Here is a 21,827-nt window from a genome sequence, read left to right as displayed (position 1 = left end):
TCTCCTCACTGCTACTGGTTACTTAAAAAAATATTATTCTGTTGAATTTTCTTTATAACACTCATTACTGGATGATTATTTTTATTTGCTTATTTACTTGTTTATCATCTGCCTTTTCCCAATGGAGCAGCAGCTTCTTGAGATCAGGAGTCTTGTGTTTCTTGTCCCCAGTATCTCAAACAGTGTCTGACACACAGCTGGTACTCAGCAAATGTTTATCAGGTAAATCAATGAATCTTCACATTTCCCACTATGTCTAATGACTGGTCTTCGAGGGATCAATAACTATTTTCTAAATGAATGAAATGTCTAACTCCCACAATACATGTTGATATGGCTAAAGTACAGTTTTATTTGTAAAATTCTGATTTATAAAAGTCTTTTTTTCAGGACAACATTGATATTACAAATCAAAATAACAAATAAGGAATGTTTCTTCCCTGTCAGGCAGCTGACTTAGCTTTCTAATTATGTTTTCTCCCTATTAACACTGGAAAAAGTCAGTGTTCTCTCAGCACACATCATCTGGTTACATGATGGAGAAGAGTGGAAACAGAGGGAATCGTCTCAGGTGCTGAGGGGATCTGGCTCATGCTTAATTAACAAAGCAGCCACTGAGATGTGCCTGGGTGGTTAGATAATATAAAGACTGGCATTGGATGAATCAAGAAAGAAGGAAGAGAGAGCTGGCCAGCAAAGCCAACTACCTAAATTTGAGTTCCATATGGAAGAATCATTAAGAAAGAAATGAGAATCCGAGAAACAAACAGCAATCCTTTTCCTGCACTAAAGAGGTGATGGAAATTTTGGCTTTTTTCCTAGGTTGTTTGGTAAAAATTATCAACGGCTGACATTTAAGAGAAATGAAATCTGATGAGGCAGAGTAAATGCAGTGTGAATGATTTGCTTTTCCCCATAACTGAGTGGATAAACACGATTATTTACCTAATAAAGATTTCTTTGATGTTCCCAAAACAATCCTATTAGTTTAATAAATGGTTGAAAAATTATGATTTATACAAGCTTGGTTAATAAATATACTGTGCAATCTCTGCCCATTTATCATTGATTTCCATATGTTTGTACAGACAGCTGAGTTCTTTCTTTTCCTCTGAATGCTGCATTTGCAGAAAAATCAGGATTGAATTTAAAACATGAAATAATCATTATAAACCTTCTAGGTAAATAGTACTAACTCATTACTCATATGCTGAAGAATCGGGGGCAGCATCCAGTAATGAGAATTTTCCTGCTTTCTCTGTTTCATGGAAGTGAAGACTGTCCCACAGTATACCTACCATCAACCTCTGGTGGTTCAGATGGTGAAGAATCCACCTGCAGTGCACGAGACCTGGGTTCAATCCCTGGGTTGGGAAGATTCCCTGGAAAAGGGAACAGCTACTCACTCCAATATTCTTGCCTAGAGAATTCCATGGACAGAGGAGCCTGACAGGGGTCCATGGGGTTGCACACGACTAAGTGACTTTCACTTTTCATACCATCACCCCAAACACAGTGCCAGAGTTGAGGCAGAAAATGCCAGAGTTCAGGAGAAAGAATCTTTACTTCATGATCATTTCTTGGCAAAAGTAATTACCAAGGCATCAGAGATGAGCTCCCTAAAGGGATACAGAATAAAAATATTCCCTAAAGAATAAAAATCTCTGATCTCAAATACAAAAAGCAGTTCTGAGTCATTTTATAAGTTGTGCTCTTGACTTAGTTGTGTCCTTCTAAAATTAATGTTAAAATCCTAACCCTCAATGTGACAGTATTAGGAGATGGGGGCCTTTGAGAGGTAGTTGTTTATGAGGTCATAAAGTGGGACCCTCATGATGGAATTAGTACCTTTATAAGAACAGACACTGAACAATTCTCTCTCCCTGCCAAGTGAGAATGCAAAGAGCAGGCGGCCATCTGTAAGTCAGTAAGAGAGCCCTCATCAGAAACTGAATCCTGCTGGCTTTGATCTTGGACTTTGCAGTCTCCCAGGCTCCCAGTTAGAAAATAAATTTCTGCTGATTAAACCACCTATTCTATGTTATACCGATCCAGGTTGCCACAGTGTATTCATGTATCTCATAAGCTTGCTCTAGGTCAGATTTCTAAAATAAAGAATTGTGTTCTTCTAGTAGAACCCTTTAATACCTTTACATGGCAGGAAGGTAGTGATCCAGTTTCAGCAGAAGTTTGCAAGCAGATGCTGAAGGAGTATCTGTGAGAAATGCTTTGAAAGAATGAATAGAGCAGATGGAAGACTGACTTGTCAATCAAGTGGATGCTAGTAAATATTGAGAACATGCAATAAAAATAATTAATTGAACTGTTAGTTCACTCATTCGTGTCCGATTCTTTGTGACCCTATGGACTGTAGTCGGCCAGGCTCCTCTGTCCATGGCATTCTCCAGGCAAGAAGACTTGAGTGGGTTGCCATTCCCTTCTCCAAATTAAATGAAATTAACTCACAAATTAGGTGAAAGCATCTGGACATTTAGTGGGAAGGTGAGGGAAGAGGGCATGAACTGTAATTGGGAAGCAATCTCCTCCACATGCTCAGAAGGTAGGGAAAATATTCTTACTGGAATGACAGATTAATATTTCAGGAGTTTTTGAATGATAGGTGGGACTGAGCTGTCACTGCTCCAACCACAGCCACCTAGGTCTTATCATGGCAATGTAAAAAGCAGAGACGTCACTTTGCTGACACAGGTACATATAGCCAAAGCTATGGTTTTTTGCAGTAGTCATGTGCGAATGTGAGAGTTGGACCATAAAGAAGACTGAGTGCTGATGAATTGATGCTTTTGAAGTGTAGTGTTGGAGAAGACTCTTGAGAGTCCCTTGGACTGCATGGAGATCAAATCAGTCAGTCCTAAAGGAAATCAACCCTGAATATTCATTGGAAGGACTGATGCTGAAGCTGAAGCTCCAGTACTTTGGCCATGTGATGCAAAGAGCCGACTCATGAAAAAAGACCCTAATGCTGGGAAAGATTGAAGGCAGGAAGAGAAGGGAATGATAGAGGATGAGATGGTTAGATGGCATCACCAACTCAACAAACATGAGTCTGAGCAAGCTCTGGGAGATAGTGAAGGACAGGGAAGCCTGGTATGCTGCAATCTGTGGGATTGCAAAGATCAGACACAACTGAGTGAATAAACAACAATGCTTATTTTGCTCTTTTTTTTCTATTGAGTTGTTTGTATATTTATTATTGATTTCTAGCCACTTTTACATATTCTAATACTAATCTTGACTGATAGAGAAGAAGCAGAAATTTTGTATGATCTGACCTAATAATAAGCTTTGACAACCATTAAGTATGATATTTGGTAAAAGTCCTCCATCAGGAAAGAATATATCTTTCTATCTCTAGTCATCTAGAGTACATTTAAATGTGTGTTGAATTTTACCAATTGCTTTTACCACGCATTTACCAAGATGTATTTTAGTCTTAGATTTTTTAATGGAATGAATAGTGAATTACATTTTTAAAAAATATTAAGCCATTCTTTAATGTCTCAGATAAATCAAATAGTTGAATACATTGATGGATTTTTTTTTTAGTACTTTGTTGGAAATTTCAGGATCTATGTCCTTAAGTAAGACTAGCCTGTAATATTCTATTATTACACTGTCATTTAAGTGAGCTTAGTTTTCAAATGAGTTTTTGGATTTTCCTTTTTTTCTTATCCTGTAGAAGTGTTCACAGGATCTGAATCTTCGATCATGAGATGTGTTTTAGAACTTTCCTGTTAAATATTTTTGTGTAAAGTGTAAAGTTTAGAGAAAGTATATATTTAACTCCCAGTTCAATTTCTTTATTGGTTACAAATCCTTCCAGAGTTTCCATCTTTTCTTAAGTCAGGTTTGGTATTCAGATTTTTCTAAGATATTGTCTACTTTGAATGTGTGTTTTTTTTTTTTAGCCTAAAGTTATTAATTCAATATCCTTGTTTTTATTATCTCTACATCTACCCTTTTCATTTTTAATACTGGATATGTGTGTCATTTCTTCTTTTTCTTTTCAGAAATTAATTTTGTTTAGTTTCTTGGAAAACCAGTTTGGGGCCTTATTGATATTCCCTCTCATATCTTTGTTTATTATTTACTAATTTCTTCTGTTTATCATTTCTTTAAATTTACTTTGGGTTTTCTTAAGTTGAATGTGTAGCATGTCATTTCAGTCATTCCTTTTTTTTAAGCCACCTTACTAAGCCATGCTGTGTGGGGCCACCTAATACAGATGGGTCATGGTGGAGAGGTCTGACAAAATGTGGTCCACTGGAGAAGGGAATGGCAAACCACTTCAGCATTCTTGTCTTGAGAACCCCATGAACAGTATGAAAAGGCAAAAAGATAGGACACTGAAAGACAAACTCCCCAGGTCAGTAGGTGCCCAATATGTTACTGGAGAACAATGGAGAAATAACTCCAGAAAGAATGAAGAGACGGAGGCAAAGCAAAAACACCCAGTTGTGGATGTGACTGGTGATAAAAGCAAGGTCCGATGCTGTAAAGAGCAATATCACATAGGCACCTGGAATGTTAGGTCCATGAATCAAGGCAAATTGGAAGTGGTCAAACAGGAGATGGCAAGAGTGAACGTCGACAGTCTAGGAATCAGCAAACTAAAATGGACTGGGATGGGTAAATTTAACTCAGATGACCATTATATCTACTACTGTGGGCAAAAATCCCTTAGAAGAAATGGAGCAGCCATCATGGTCAACAAAAGAGTCCGAAATGCAGTAACTGGATGCAATCTCAAAAATGACAGAATGATCTCTTTTTGTTTCCAAGGCAAATCATTCAATATCACGGTAATCCAAGTCTATGCCCCAACCAGTGACACTGAAGAAGCTAAAGTTGAACAGTCCTATGAAGACCTACTAGACTTTTTAGAACTAACACCCAAAAAAGATGTCCTTTTCATTATAGGGGACTGGAATCCAAAAGTAGGACGTCAAGAAACACCTGGAGTAACAGGCAAATTTGGCCTCGGAGTACAGAATGAAGCAGGGCAAAGGCTAATAGAGTTTTGCCAAGAGAACACACTGGTCATAGCAAACACCCTCTTCCAACAAAAAGAGAAGACTCTACACATGGACATCACCAGATGGCCAACACCAAAATCAGATTGATTATATTCTTTGCAGCCAAAGATGGAGAAGCTCTATACAGTCAGCAAAAACAAGACCGGGAGCTGACTGTGGCTCAGATCATGAACTCTTTATTGCCAAATTCAGACTTAAATTGAAGAAAGTAGGGAAAACTGCTAGACCATTCAGGTATGACCTAGATCAAATCCCTTATGATTATACAGTGGAAGTGAGAAATAGATTTAAGGGACTAGATCTGATAGAGTGCCTGATGAAGTATGGACGGAGGTTTGTGACATTGTACAGGAGACAGGAATCGAGACCATCCCCAAGAAAAAGAAATGCAAAAAGGCAAAATGGCTATCTGAGGAGGCCTTACAAATAGCTGTGAAAAAAGAGAAGTGAAAAGCAAAGGAGAAAAGGAAAGATATGCCTATTTGAATGCAGAGTTCCAAAGAATAGCAAGTAGTGATAAGAAAGCCTTCCTCAGCAATCAATGCAAAGAAATAGAGGAAAACAATAGAATGGGAAAGACTAGAGATCTCTTCAAGAAAATTAGAGATACCAAGGGAACATTTCATGCAAAGATGGGCTCAATAAAGGACAGAAATGGTACGGACCTAACAGAAGCACAAGATATTAAGAAGAGGTGGCAGTAATACTCAGAAGCACTGTACAAAAAAGATCTTCACGACCTAGATAATCACAATGGTGTGATCACTCACCTATAGCCAGGTATCCTGGAATGTGAAGTCAAGTGGGCCTTAGGAAGCATCACTATGAACAAAGCTAGTGGAAGTGATGGAATTCCAGTTGAGCTATTTCAAATCCTGAAAGATGATGCTGTAAAAGTGCTGCCCTCAACATGCCAACAAATTTGGAAAACTCACCAGTGGCCACTGGACTGGAAAATGTCAGTTTTTATTCCAATCCCAAAGAAAGGCAATGTCAAAGAATGCTCAAACTACTGCACAATTGCACTCATCTCACACACTAGTAAAGTAATGCTCAAAATCCTCCAAGGCAGGCTTCAGCAATACATGAACCGTGAACTTCCTGATGTTCAAGCTGGTTTTAGAAAAGGCAGAGGAACCAGAGATCAAATTGCCAACATCCGCTGGATCATGGAAAAAGCAAGAGAGTTCCAGAAAAACATCTATTTCTGCTTTATTGACTATGCCAAAGCCTTTGACTGTGTGGATCACAATCAACTGTGGAAAATTCTTCAAGAGATGGGAATACCAGACCACCTGACCTGCCTCTTGATAAACCTATATGCAGGTCAGGCAGCAACAGTTAGAACTGGACATGGAACAACAGACTGGTTCCAAATAGGAAAAGGAGTCCATCAAGGCTGTGTATTATAACCCAGCTTATTTAACTTATATGCAGTGTACTTCATGAGAAACGCTGGGCTGGATGAAGAACAGGCTGGAATCAAGATTGCCAGGAGAAATATCAGTAACCTCAGATATGCAGATGACACCACCCTTATGGCAGAAAGTGAAGAAGACCTAAAGAGCCTCTTGATGAAAGTGAAAGAGGAGAGTGAAAAAGCTGGCGTAAAACTCAACGTTCAAAAAACTAAGAGCATGGCATCCGGTCCCATCACTTTATGGCAAATAGATGGGGAAAAAAATGGAAACAGTGACAGATTTTATTTTCTTGGGCTCCAAAATCACTGTAGACGGTGACTGCAGCCATAAAATTAAAAGACCCTCCCCCTTGGAAGAAAAGCTATGACAAACCTAGTTGCTGCTGCTGCTGCTGCCAAGTCGCTTCAGTCGTGTCCGACCTGTGAGACCCCATAGACGGTAGCCCACCAGGCTCTGCCATCCCCAGGATTCTCCAGGGAAAAACACTGGAGTGGGTTGTCATTTCCTTCTCCAATGCATAAAAGTGAAAAGTGAAAGTGAAGTCACTCAATCGTGTTCGACTCTTCGCAACCCCATGGACTGCAGCCTACCAGGCTCCTCCATCCATGGGATTTTCCAGGCAAGAGAACTGGAGTGGGGTGCCATTGCCTTCTCCAATGACAAACCTAGACAGCATATTAAAAAGTAGAGACATTACTTTGCCAGCAAAGCTCCATATACTCAAATGTACGGTTTTTGCAGTAGTCATATACAGATGGGAGAGTTGGATCATGAAGACGCAGCACCAAAAAATTGATGCTTTTGAACTGTGGTGTTGGATAAGACTTTTGAGAGTCCCTTGGATTGCAAGGAGATCAAACCAGTCAATCTTAAAGGAAATCAACCCTGAATATTCATTGGAAGAACTAATGCTAAAGCTCCAATACTTTGGCCACCTGATGCAAAGAGCCGACTCATTGGAAAAGACCCTGATTCTGGGAAAGATTGAAGGCAGGAGAAGGGGATGATAGAGGATGAGGTGGTTGGATGGCATCACAGACTCAATGGACATGAGTTTGAGCAGACTCTGGGAAATGGTAAAGGACAGGGAAGCCTGGAGTGCTGTAGTCCATGGGGCGTGCAAAGAGTTGGACACAACTAAGTGACTGAACAACAAAACTGGTCATTCATACATCATTTTATCAATTGTCTTTTCCCAGTTTTGGTCTTCTTATTATTGCGTTGTAAAAGTTATTTGCATAGTCTAGATACAAAGCCATTTATTGTATATATTGATTGATAATATATTTATATTCTGTATCACTATATTTAAAATTATATATATGTTCATTTTCATGAAACTACCACAAAGTGAGGCTAAAGTGAGTTCAGCTTCACCATGGAGACCCATCCAGTTCTATATGGTAAAGATAGATTTTTGTTTTAAAGTGTGAACTCAAGCCAGACTGCCTTTGCTCAAACCCTACCTCTGCCACTTCCTGGCTTCATGAGCCTGAGTTGCTGCCTAACTCTTCTTTGCCGTAGTGTCCTCATCTGGGAAATGGGGAAACAGTGTAGCACCTACTGCCAGAGTTGTCAAAGGATCAAGCACTTTCAGCAGTCCCTAGGACACACTACCTGTTACATATTGCACTCAGATTGTTTTCTGTTGTTACTTTGGCTTCCATACTCTCTTTCACACAACCAGCTGCACGCGTGCGTGAGTGCTCATTTGCTTCAGTCATATCCGATTCTTTGAGACCCCATGGGCTGTAGCCTGACAGGTCCTTTGTCCATGAGATTCTCCAGGCAAGCATACTGGAGTGGATTGCCTTGCCCTCTTCCTGGGACATAACCAGCTACACCTAATCAAAGTAGAGTGTCCTGAACTGTGCAAATATTTTTGACACAAAGATTGATATAGCTGATATTAGCTCTGACCTCGGACCCAATAAATGAAGTAATATCAGCTACAGCTGAGTTAGTTGCTTGCTAAATGCATTGGAAACTCATAAAGAATGCAAAGAAGCAAAGAGAGTAACTAGTAAGTCACTAACTTTTTCATTTGTCCTAGTGAAAATTATTATAGAGTTGTTTAGCAATAATGAGGTAATAGCTTGGGGTTGTGGACACCTCAGTTGATTCATAGTGAGAGAGGGCAATATGGTCAAAGTTATGAGAATTCTCTAAGTTTAACTGGCCGTCCAAGACACTTAGCTGAGATGTTCCTAATTATTTCATTGCAGAAGGTTTCTGGGGGACATTGGCACTTAAGGACAGCTGAGGCCCCATGCTGCAAGTTTCCAGGGTGGAATCTGCCACAGCAAAACAGCAGAGGACTGTTAGGAAGTCCCAGTCGTCTTTGCTTGAGTACCAAAATTCAGTGCCCACTGGTTACCACTCTGGGTTCATAACTCTGGTACAGGGGTAGGTTCAGAGCTCTGGGAGGTTCTCCCAGAGCTTTCAAAGGTGGTCTAGGATAACCCACTCCAGTACTCTTGCCTGGAAAATCCCATGGACGGAGGGGCCTGATAGGCTGCAGTCCATGGGGTCGCTAGGAGTTGGACACAACTGAGTGACTTCACTTTATTTTTTCACTTTCATGCATTGGAGAAGGAAATGGCAACCCACTCCAGTGTTCTTGCCTGGAGAATCCCAGGGACGGGGGAGCCTGGTGGGCTGCCGTCTGTGGGGTCGCACAGAGTCGGACACGACTGAAGCAACTTAGCAGCAGCAGCAGTAGGATAAAGGAGAGCTTCCAGATGACCCAATAACCCCTGTTAGGTAAACATGAGGGCTGAGGGGGAGAGGTGGGTCATTTCTGTACTCTATGCCTCCCAGCAAATCTAAGCTACTTTAGCTGTGAGGATCCATTCTCAAGGTCCCAAAAGTACTATTAAGAAGAAATATAAAAAGAGGTGTCTCAAAGCTGTAAAGAAGTTGGTGCAGACACTTCAGCCCCCAAAGAACTTGCTGGCCTCAGGATGTGCTTATAGGGAACATCAAAAATGGTAGACCAAAGTTGCACATATGAGTGCCTACAGAGCCAAGTAGGTAATATAGAGTAAGGAGAGATTAGATCAGTGGGAAATTGGAAAAAATGTCTGTTTCAAGGGGCTGCAGTTGATCAACTCCAGAAGACTTGTACACACAGAGACCCAAAGCTAATCTACTTCTTCAAGAGAATCCAGCAGTCAAGTTGTTCCTTGAAATCTTTCCATTTGTAAATGTTGGTAATTAATTAAAAAAAAAAAAAAAAAACGAACCCCAAACTCATCACTACCGGTTGCCTTTGGCTTGTGGCTGCCAATTTCCACTTGTTTTAAAACATGGATCTGTAACCCTTTTGTAATCCATCAGGGCACAACAGTCTGGGGCAAGGCCACAGTGCCTGTGACCAGTGGGCAGTTACTACAGCAATAAGCTGAAGGAAACTGACAAACGTGGTTAATGTGATATATGTATTGTTAAGGTTGCAGACAGTCAATATAAAACACCCCTTTCTCTACAGAGTTTGGATACACTTGAAATGTAAGATACAGGAGACAGATAAAATGATGAAAAAAAACCAACTTTCTTAACGATAAATAATGTGATAGAGCTCCGTGGCTAGACATGCTCCTCATATCTCCAAGAGTTTGATTTACCCCGAATGAATGACACAAACAGACAGCTATGGACTGCTCCAGTGGGGCAAAGCCCACCCTGCTGAGTTTACCCACAGAGCACACCCTCTCACAACAGAAGATAAGGGAGAAAAGCTCATCTCTGTGGCTTAAATAAGCTCAGATTCTTCTCCCAAACTCACCTATCAGAAGAGGAGTGACTCACAGGATGAGGAAAAACAGATGTTCCCATTTTAAAGCAAAGAAAAGTGCTCCCCCAACATAGATCTGGGGGAAAACAGATATTTCAACTTGGAATGGATTGGGGAAAGCTTCAAAATACAAGTAGAATGTGAGCTGCCTCCAAAAGAATCAGTAGATTTTTCTTAAATTGTGTTCAGTTCAGTTCAGTTGCTCAGCCATGTCCGACTCTTTGCGACCCCATGGAGTGTAGCACACCAGGTCTCCCTGTCCATCACCAACTCCCGGAGTTTACTCAAACTCATGTCCATTGAGTTGGTGATGCCGTCCAATCATCTCATCCTCTGTCGTCCCCTTCTCCTCCCACCTTCAGTCTTTCCCAGCATCAGGGTCTTTTCAAATGAGTCAGTTCTTTGCATCAGGTGGCCAAAGTATTAGAGTTTCAGCTTCAGCATCAGTCCTTCCAGTGAATACTCAGGACTGATTTCCTTTAGGATGGACTGGATAAATTGTGTTAAAATACACATAACATGAAATTTAGCATTTTTAAGCATACAGCTCAGAGGCATTGAGTACGTTCACATTGTTGTGCTACCATCACCATCATCCATCTCCAGAACTGTTTTCGTCTTGCAAAACTGAAACTCCATACCTGAAACTCATACTGTTGAACAATGACTCCCCTGTCTCCCCTCCCCCAGTCCCTGGCAACCACAATTCCCTGTTCTGTCTCCATGAAGTAGAGTACTCTGGGTACCTCATGGAGGTGGAATTACACAGAGTTTGTCCTCTTGTGACTGGTTCATTTCATTTAGCATAATGTCCTCAAGGTGCATCAGTGTTGTCACACGTGTCAGAGTGTCTGTCCCCTCTTCTCAAAGGTGAATAATATTCCCATGTGTGTATACCCCATGTTTTGTTTATCCGCTTATCTATGGAAGGACACGTGGGTTGCTTCCACCTTTTGGCTATTATAAATAGAGCTGCTTATGAATATGAATGTACAAGTTTCTCTTGACGTACCTGCTTTCAGTTCTTTAGGATGTATACTCAGAAATAGAATTTCTAGATCATGTGATAATTTTATTTTCAATTTTTGAGGAACTGCCATACTATTTTCCATAACAGCCGCACCATTTTAATCTCATCAACAGCACACAAGGGTTCCAGTTCTTCCACATCCTTACCAATACTTGTTACTTTCGGGGGTTTTGTGTGTGTGTTTGTTTGTTTTTTTGTTTTTAATAGTAGCCATTTTAATGGATTTGAGGTAGAGGAATTGATAGTTTCTTAACATGAATGTATAAGGCATTTTAAGGAGAAAAAGGAATATGTATAAAGATGCAGAAGTCAGGATCCGAAGGACTATGAAGGGAATAATTTAGCTGGGTCTTTATAGAAAACACTGGAAAGATTGTGAAGAGGTTTGGATGCCAAGCTAAAGCATTTCAAAATTGTTCTATAATCAATGACAGCTCCTGGTTATTTTTAAAGGAAAATGACAATATGAGAACAATATTAAAGAAAAATTGGAGAACACCATTTCAAAATCTGCACTAGCTCAGGAGGGGGTGGGGCAGGGCAGTAGCAATGGAGATGTGGAAGAAGGGAAAGAAAAAACTGAAAAGGAACTTTGTAGAAAGAATTGTCAGGTCATATTCATTGGTTAACTATGAGAAATAAGAGAGAAAGAGGAGTGCAAAAAAATAATTACGTTATTTCTCCTCCCCTCTGCACACATTATTTCCTACTTGTTCATTATGATTTTTCCTAAATTCTCTTAGAAAGAAAAAAATCCCTCTTATTTCTATGTCCCTATAATTTTATTAATTTATTATAATTAAATTTCTGTGTACATGTCTCCTACAGAAGAGCCTCTTCAAGCTTTTAGATTGCAAGTACCTTGTCTCCTGTCAAGGCAGCAGGCTAAGGGTGGCAGAATACTGAGAGAGAAGTAGCAAAATTCTCAGTTAAATATGCAGCCACCATACCAGTCTTCCACTGTCAAACCTCTGAATCTGCTCCAGGTAGGAGAATGAACCTTGTGTAGTCAAGACATCGGTTTTGGGTCACATAATCACACTCTTTTTGGTACAAATCTCACTCTCACTCATGTAGCCTGATTATTCTTTATTATTAGAAGAATAAAGCCTCCTAATTCACCTTATAAAATAGAGACTTTTTGGATGTTGTGTATTTTTTGATGTAGAAAAAGTCAGGGAGTCAGCAAGGGCCAGCCATATGCTCCGACTGTGTGTGTGTGTGTGTGTGTGTGTGTGTGTGTGTGTGTGCGCGCGCGCGCACGCGCGAGTGCTCAGTCTCTGACTCTAGACTAGCAAATTGACTGATTGCTTTCTTCAGTCGTTTGGGAAAAAAGCTTCAAATTTAGAAGATTTAACTGAAGTGGGTAGTAATGAAAATGCTGTTTCCTGAGGATTTGAAACATTCTAAACATTCTGTTATCAGCTCTCAGAGAGTCTACAGAGTAGACCAGAAGGTAAGTTGATACTTGTGCCCTTCTCCCATAACCTTCAAGTTCCTTTCTTGAGATGTCTAAGTTTATAACTGTTAACATGTTTCACTAAACCTAAAAAGGATAATTCAGAACTGCTTTTTATTATTTATCCAATAACTACATCCCAAAGCCTATCTATTCTTTTTCCTTCCACCCTAGAACACAGGTTTCCTGAGGTAAACATGCCCATATTATTGAAAACAACTAGGAGCTTTAACGTGAGCACAGACACAAAGACTTTAGTAATTATGCCAGAAGTGGGAATTGGGTAAGAAAGGTGATTCTGTAGTGGGAACCACCAGCATTTATTCTCAACCAGTCACATTAGAGATGTAAGACTGTTTAAAAAAAAAAAAAGGCATCCAAGGCAAACAATAAAGCAAGCAGTACAACCAATTTCAAAAGACACGAATGGAATCACAGGTGAAAATTAAAACTTACATCATTTTAGTTGATCACATTCAGTGGTCTAAGAATTGTTATAATGAGCTCGGCACTGCAGTCATCTGAAGTTAATGGTTCACGTGGATGGTTTTATGCTATAAATAAAAAACACTGAGACTTTTCACAGAAATGCCCTGTTGAAGATATTAAAGTGTGTGTGTCCTCTTTCCCTCATCCCTTGCTCCCTGCTGTGTGAGTCCAGGAGCTTCGATAAAATGCCCATGCTGAAGTTTTCAGATCCATTTAATGAGGCATCCTGACTCAACTTGGCAAGGCTTTTTTTTCCCCTTGCTTCTATTCCACCTCAAACTGTTTTGATTCATTTGTGAGAAATTTACTTTTGCCAATTGAAAAACCCTTTTGTGGCTGCCAGTCACTAATCTCCCCTCTGACACATTCATTCAACCAGACTAAATCCAATATTGACATTTGTATCTGGGGAAAAGAGGTTAAGCACTGGGAGGAAAAGCAACTCCTGTGCCCTGCCAAACGCTGTGCGGCATCTAAATGAGCTACGATGGGTTCAATTCATGGGGGAACCCCCGAGAACGGAGGGGGGCTTTGATCACATCCAGGGGCCGTCATTTGCTACCTAGGCAGCCAAATGGAAGTTGTTTGATGCTATCTATAGGTATCTGCAGCAGCCTAATTTAAATTCTGCCTCGCTCTACCAGAAATCATTTTCTAATACCATCATCTCAAGGGAGTATCTTGAACGTTTTTACTAGACTTTGCTTTCTCTGACATTAAAAAAATCCACCACTGTAGTCCCTTGAACATTCTGCCCACTTCTAGAACATGCCCTTTCTTAGACTCTTGCCTTAAGGTAACAGGGAGGCAATAGTGGTTTTTCCTACCAAAGAAAGCTGTGTGGGGTGGTCTGTCTGGTTAGGACCCTCTCATACGTCCTCACCCCCACCCAGCGCATGTAACTCTGTCTTCACGGCAGTGACACACAGGGGCAGCTGCTTGTATGGGCATTACTAGAAAAGGATTTGTCTTTTAGTAAGAGATAAACAGTACCGATTGGATTGAAATATATGAAAATAAACATACGCCATGTAAATCAAAAGTACAAGTGCACACATGTATACCTGTGGTGGAAAAAAAAAAATTTAAAAAGCAAAAACAAGCAAAAAAAAGAACTTCTAAGGGGCTCAAGATATCTCTAGAAACAAATCCTTAATGGAGAGCCAAGATACATAAAAAATAAGTAAAGATTATAATTGAGAATTTAACAACAACAAAAAAAAAGTACAAGTGCAAATTTGAAAGTGACTGAGAAGTCCAATGAAAACAGAGGTAAGAAAAATCGAAGTGCAGTTTGCAGGCAAGGGGATACCAGTCGGTGCTATTTAATCCAATGTCTCTAATATCTCCTCTCATCATTTACCCTGCCTCATCACTGAGGCATTACTTGCCTTTTTTCATGTTTCTTACCAAATTAAACAGAAAAATATTATACAGAGAGGGTACAATCCTTACAGCCTTGTAGTGTTTACTGAGTGGCAGTTTTTTTTTTTTTTTTCCTTCTTAAGAATATGCTGTGCTCAGTCACGTCTGACTCTTTGTGACCTATGGACTGTAGCCTGCCAGGCTCCTCTGTCCCTGGGATTCTCCAGGCAAGAATACTGGAGTGGGTTGCCACACCCTCCTCCAGGGGATTTTCCCGACCCAGGAATCGAACCTGTATCTTCAGCGTCTCCCAGATTGCAGACAGGTTCTTTACCCACTAAGCCACTTAGAAAGCCCTTTCTTAAGAATCAGTTCAGTTCAGTTCAGTCGCTCAGTCGTGTCCGACTCTTTGCGACCCCATGAATCGCAGCATGCCAGGCCTCCCTGTCCACCAACTCCCGGAGTTCACTCAGACTCACGTCCTTCGAGTCAGTGATACCATCCAGCCATCTCATCCTCTGTCGTCCCCTTCTCCTCCTGCCCCCAATCCCTCCCAGCATCAGAGTCTTTTCCAATGAGTCAACACTTTGCATGAGGTGGCCAAAGTACTGGAGTTTCAGCTTCAGCATCATTCCTTCCAAAGAAATCCCAGGGCTGATCTCCTTCAGAATGGACTGGTTGGATCTCCTTGCAGTCCAAGAGACTGTCAAGAGTCTTCTCCAACACCACAGTTCAAAAGCATCAATTCTTCAGTGCTCAGCTTTCTTCACAGTCCAACTCTTATATTCTCTGGTAAATAATATCAGAGAACAGTTACACGGAACCACCATAGACTCTGCCGTCTTAATATTGCATTGCTACATTCCTTTGCTTTAGGAATGTGCTATGTTTGTCTGAGTGGCTGATGGGGTGCAAGTTTGTCCACAGAATTCTAATACAATACCCTTTTATGTCTTTCTGCAGTTATTGACATATCTAAATTCTTACTATTTTAAAAATGCCACACTTTAAACTGTCGGAACAGGTAACATACATCTTTTAAACCGTTTCTATATGACAATTTACATTTCATCTCTAATTACTTCTCAAAAGAAGGTCAGCAGTAGTGAATTCCCCTCTTTATTTCTAAACCAAGAGTATTTAATCTTTGTTCCCCAACAGTTTATGATGGTAGACTACCTTGCACCTCTCACACTGCACGCTGGTTTCGTTACCTATTAACAGTCACATCAGCATCGCTTTGCTCCTCGAATTCAAGCCAGACGTGCCAACTCCCTAGTTCCCAGCCTGCTAGATTCTCTTTCTTACCCACCTTTCAGTTGTGCTGATTGTCAAGCTCCATTAAGTAAGTTATTATTATGTAAATGTTATAGTGTGCCAGATCAGCTATTCATCACAATTGCCAACAACTCCATAGATCAGTCAGAAAAATGGTGACATATAGAAAATTAATCGTGTTTTCCACAGAATAAAACTGAAACTTCAACATGTAGAAAGAAAATTCAGTCTATACTCTATTTCCCTGAGAGAGTACTATTGGTCTGGGAGTACAGATCAGAGGGAGAGATCATTATAGACTCTTAGAGTTGGAGGGACTAGTGAATATCTTCTAATATACAGTTTCCTACTGGGCCACCTAATGTAGTTTAGCAGACAAATTCACTGTCAAAGTATAATTGTCGGAAAGTTAAAACCATGGCCCTCATACAAATGCAAAATGGATCAGTGTTAAAAATGTATCCAGCTAATTGAGTTTAACCATTAAAATGGTAAAACTGATCAAAATGAAAATAATAAGAAGAGATATATTACTAGGAAAAAAGTTTAAGTTTGCTGAAATAGAGGGAGAAACTGGCTAATGGTCTATAGAGTTATAAATAGTTACTCACTTGCGCCAGGTTTTAGCTGTTTTCCTTGCTGCACGTGGAGTCTTTAATTGCAGCATTTGAACTCCTAGTTGGGGCAGGTGGGATCTAGTTCCCTGACCAGGGATCAGACCTCAGCCCCCTGCATTGGGAGTGCAGAGTATTAGCCCCTGGACCACCAGGGAAGTCACCCATGGAGTTATAAAATCAAAACCTTTGGAATTATCCTTTCTACTGGGCAACAGTTAACTTGCATCTCTCCCTGAATAGCTTTACAAGCTTTCATGTGCTGCCCAGTGTCTGAACCTTTCATTAACAATAACAGCAAAGTCAAACATAGATATACACCTTAGATAAAGTAATGTTGGGGTGAACCTGTTTTTTAAAGCCTCAGTTTTAACATTAAAAGAACATGTCTCCTAACTTTTTGCTTTATTTCCAAACATTAAATAACAAAAATAATAAATTTCTAGTTTATTCAGCTGAATAGTGTTCTGCCCCACCAAAGACTGTGGTTTAGTCACTCAGTCGTATCCAACTCTTTAGCACCCCATAGACTGTAACCCAGCAGGCTCCTCTGCCCATAGGATTTCCCAGGGAAGAATACTAGAGTGGGTTGCCATTTCCTTCTCTGGGAGCTCTTCCCGGACCAGGGATTGAACCTGTGTCTCCTGCGTTGGCAGGCAGATTCTGTACCACTGAGCCACCAGAGAAACCCCCACAAAAGATGCACATGCCCTATTCCCAAGAACCTGTAAATATGTTCATCTTACAGGGCAAAAGGGGCCTGGCAGTGTGATTAAGTTAAGGACTTTGAGATGGAAGATAATTGTGGATTATCTGGGCAGCCCCAATGTAATCATGAAGATCTTTATAAAGGGAACGCAAGAGGGTGAAAGGCAGAAAAAGATGTGAACACAGAGGCCAGGGTTGGAGTACTGAGCTATGCAGATGGGAGCCAAGGAATGCAGGCAGTATCTAGCAGCTGGAAAAGGCAAGGTACTGGTTTCTCCCCTAGAACCTTCAGAAGCAAAGTAGCCCTACCTACCCACTTTGGACCTCTGACCTCCAGAACATCATATGTTTGGATTGTTTCACGCCTTTAGGCTTTGATAATTTGTTATAGCAGCCTGAGAAAACTAATGCAGGGCTCCAAAGGAGAGCTTGCATAGCATCTGACATATGAGACTTGGTAGAAAAAGGGCAAAATCTAGAAGTCCACCTCTTTTCTTTTGTAGTTTGCCCACCTACAAATTAATGGATCCACAATAGAGAAAAGGCTTAAAAATTTTAAAGCAATTAAGGTCAAGAAACTATTTTAATGAGTTAAAAAAACTATCTGGGGAACTTCCCTGGTGGTCCAATGGCTAAGACTCTGCCCTCCCCAATGGAGGGAGCCTGGGTTCGATCCCTAGTTGGTGAACTGGATCTCACATGTCACAGCTAAATATCGCACATGCCTTAATGACAACTGAAGATCCTGTGTCACAGCTAAAACCTGCTGCCATCAAATAGATAAATTCATTAAAAAAAAACAATCTGGCTGATCAAAACTAAACAAATCAACACACCGAAAATCCCACCTTGTTGTTTGCAAGTTTAAACAAGAAAACCAAAACATGTCTCATTATGCCCACCAACGTTATGACTGCATGATTAATGCAGTGACTCATAGACTCAGTAAATGTGCTGAAGTCTTTACCTCTTTTAACTGGCTCCCTAAACTTTGTTACAGAGAAGGCAATGGCACCCCACTCCAGTACTCTTGCCTGGAAAATCCCATAGATGGAGGAGCCTGGTAGGCTGCAGTCCATGGGGTCGCTAAGAGTTGGACACGACTGAGCAACTTCGCTTTCACTTTTCACTTTCATGCATTGGAGAAGGAAATGGCAACCCACTCCAGTATTCTTGCCTGGAGAATCCCAGGGATGGGGGAGCCTGTTGGCTGCCATCTATGGGGTCGCACAGAGTTGGACACGACTGAAGTGACTTAGCATAGCATAGCATAAACTTTGTTATATTACTATACTCAATTTTCTATTAATATAGCCATAATTTAGAGTTTGTTGCTTGAAACCCTCTTTGATATGGATTTCTAATAGTGACTAAACCTAATTTTCAAGTCTTACCCAAGTTTCTCTTTTGTTTTGATTCTTATTAGAGGTACAGTTGCTTTACAATGTTGTGTTACTCTCTGCTGTAACAACGAAGTGAATCAGCTATATGTATACATCTACCCCCTTCCTCTTGAACGTCCTTTCCCCATCACCCCATCCCGCCCCATCTAGGTCATCACAGAGCACTGGGTTGAGCTCACTGTGCCACAGAGCAGCTTCCCACTAGCTATCTGTTTTACACATGGCAGTGCACATATATCAGTCTCAGTATCCCAGTTCATAAATCCAGATTCCTCACTTCTCTGAACTACACATCTGATCAGCAAGTTTTGGGAATGAGTGGTCCGTACTTGTCACTGCCCTCTATAGCACCCTTCAGAGTGTTCCCATTGCTAACTACTCACATAAAGCTGTCCACGACAGGGCGTGATGGGCCCTGTCTTGCCACTCCAACCTATCTCCTCGGCCTCACACTCCAGCCTGGAACCCACCGAACCTCTCTACCAGGAGAACACACGTTGCCCTCCACCCACAACCGACAGGAACCATCTCTTCGGACCCAGGCTTGACATGGCCCTCCTCCACAAGCTTGCCCTGTGCTTCCAAATCGGAGACAGAGCCCCACTGCATGCTCCAGAGCACCTCCTTCTTCCCCATTACAGTCTATGTCTGTTTCTTGGCTGTAAGACTTGCTGAAAGTGGGGACAGGGTCTACCAGTTCGCCCTTCGTCGGGTTCTAAACACTTGCTTCAGTATCTGTGCTTCTCTCATCCAGACTACTAATCGTCAGCAGACCAGGAATGATGTCCGGACAACACTCTGAGTAGCACTGGCCAGAGGAGTAGTGGTGACAGTGGTGTACAGACGAGCAGGAGGATAGACAGGCTGGAGGCAGGGCTATTTTGAGAACACTTGCCAGGCCTGAACCTGAGTAGGAGAGCTACAGACATGGGAGAGATGGCACAGATGTGCACGAGAGCATAAGAGAAATCTGCTATTGCAAAGCAGCCGTATGGGCACCCAGTGGCACTCATGGCAAAGAACCTGCCTGCCAATGCAGGAGATGCAGGTTCAGTCCCTGGGTTGGGAAGATCCCCTGGAGGATGTGCCCACTGGCACATTTTTGCCTGGAGAATCCCCTGGACAGAGGAGCCTGGGGGGCTACAGTCGATAGGGTTGCACAGAGTCAGACACGACTGAGCACACACGTAGGCAACAACATGTGCTTCCCTGGTGGTTCAGCAGTAAAGAATCTGCCCGCACTGCAGGAGGTACGGGTTCCACTCCTGTCAGGAAGATGCCCTGGAGAAGAGCATGGCAACCCACTCCAGTCTTCTTGCCTGGAAAATCCCACGGACAGAGAAGCCTGACAGGCTACAGTCCGTGGGTTTGCAAGATAGTCAGACACGACTGAGCAACTAAAACAACTACTTTTATGTAGAGCATGTAAATGTCTTCTTTCTAATGATTAGAAGTTTTTGCCTGGCTTTGGTGCTAGTGATAAAGAACTTGCCTGCCAATGCAGGAGACTTTTAAGAGATGTGGGTTCGATCCCTGAGTCGGGAAGATCCCCTGGAGGCGGGCATAACAACCCACTCCAGTATTCTTGCCTGGAGAATCCCCATAGACAGAGGAGCCTGGCAGGCTATAGCCCATGGGGTCCCAAGGAGCCAGTCACGACTGAGCACACAGGCACATGGGCAGCAGAATTAGGTACTTAAGAGGAATGTGACTGCCTCTTCAAGTTAAATCTTGATGATATTACTATAGTAAAGAATGACCACTCCTCCGATAAATGCTGCATCATCAACATTCTTAATGGTACAGGGAATGAAAGTAATGGGAGAAAGCATGAAAGAAAAAGATTTGGAATAGACCGGATTCTGTGCCATTCGGAGAACTGTCAGGAATCAGATTTCCCTATCGGTGAGTCAAATAAAAAAGACTTTGATGAAAGGACTACTTAAAAAAAATGTGGTCCCCAGGAAGAAATAGAAAATCTTAACAGACCCATCACAAGCATGGAAATTGAAACTGTAATCAAAAATCTTCCAGCAAACAAAAGCCCAGGTCCAGACGGCTTCACAGCTGAATTCTACCAAAAATTTAGAGAAGAGCTAACACCTATCCTGCTCAAACTCTTCCAGAAAATTGCAGAGGAAGGTAAACTTCCAAACTCATTCTATGAGGCCACCATCACCCTAATACCAAAACCTGACAAAGATCCACAAAAAAAGAAAACTACAGGCCAATATCACTGATGAACATAGATGCAAAAATCCTTAAAAAAATTCTAGCAATCAGAATCCAACAACACATTAAAAAGATCATACACCATGACCAAGTGGGCTTTATCCCAGGGATGCAAGGATTCTTCAATATCCGCAAATCAATCAATGTAATACACCACATTAACAAATTGAAAAATAAAAACCATATGATTATCTCAATAGATGCAGAGAAAGCCTTTGACAAAATTCAACACCCATTTATGATAAAAACTCTCCAGAAAGCAGGAATAGAAGGAACATACCTCAACATAATAAAAGCTATATATGACAAACCCACAGCAAACCTTATCCTCAATGGTGAAAAATTGAAAGCATTTCCTCTAAAGTCAGGAACAAGACAAGGGCACCCACTTTCACCATTACTATTCAACATAGTTTTGGAAGTTTTGGCCACAGCAATCAGAGCAGAAAAAGAAATAAAAGGAATCCAAATTGGAAAAGAAGAAGTAAAACTCTCACTATTTGCAGATGACATGATCCTCTACATAGAAAACCCTAAAGACTCCACCAGAAAATTACTAGAACTAATCAATGACTATAGTAAAGTTGCAGGATATAAAATCAACACACAGAAATCCCTTGCATTCCTATACACTAATAATGAGAAAACAGAAAGAGAAATTAAGGAAACAATTCCATTCACCATTGCAATGGAAAGAATAAAATACTTAGGAATATATCTACCTAAGGAAACTAAAGACCTATATATAGAAAACTATAAAACACTGGTGAAAGAAATCAAAGAGGACACTAATAGATGGAGAAATATACCATGTTCATGGATTGGAAGAATCAATATAGTGAAAATGAGTATACTACCCAAAGCAATTTATAGATTCAATGCAATCCCTATCAAGCTACCAACAGTATTCTTCACAGAGCTAGAACAAATAACTTCACAATTTGTATGGAAATACAAAAAACCTCGAATAGCCAA

General features: G+C 41.0%; 1 long non-coding RNA gene across 4 annotated transcripts in view; it reads right to left on the bottom strand.

Moving 5' to 3' along the window:
- Nucleotides 1-1,879: 1,879 nt before the first annotated feature.
- LOC147347668 (uncharacterized) overlaps nucleotides 1,880-21,827 on the bottom strand; it is a 31,443-nt gene continuing 11,495 nt past the window's right edge. For all 4 annotated transcript variants that reach the window (XR_015152439.1, XR_015152437.1, XR_015152436.1 and 1 more), the window contains one exon: nucleotides 1,880-15,406. This is a non-coding gene — a long non-coding RNA (uncharacterized LOC147347668). The remainder of the gene's footprint in view (nucleotides 15,407-21,827) is intronic.

This window comes from Bos grunniens, chromosome 23 (genome assembly GCF_055505025.1).
Source record: "Bos grunniens cultivar Pamir isolate PY7600 chromosome 23, Bosgru_T2T1.0, whole genome shotgun sequence".
Classification (NCBI taxonomy): domain Eukaryota; kingdom Metazoa; phylum Chordata; class Mammalia; order Artiodactyla; family Bovidae; genus Bos; species Bos grunniens.
The sequence above is the reverse complement of the archived record's forward strand: the minus strand, read 5'-3'. Positions and strand labels throughout refer to the sequence as shown.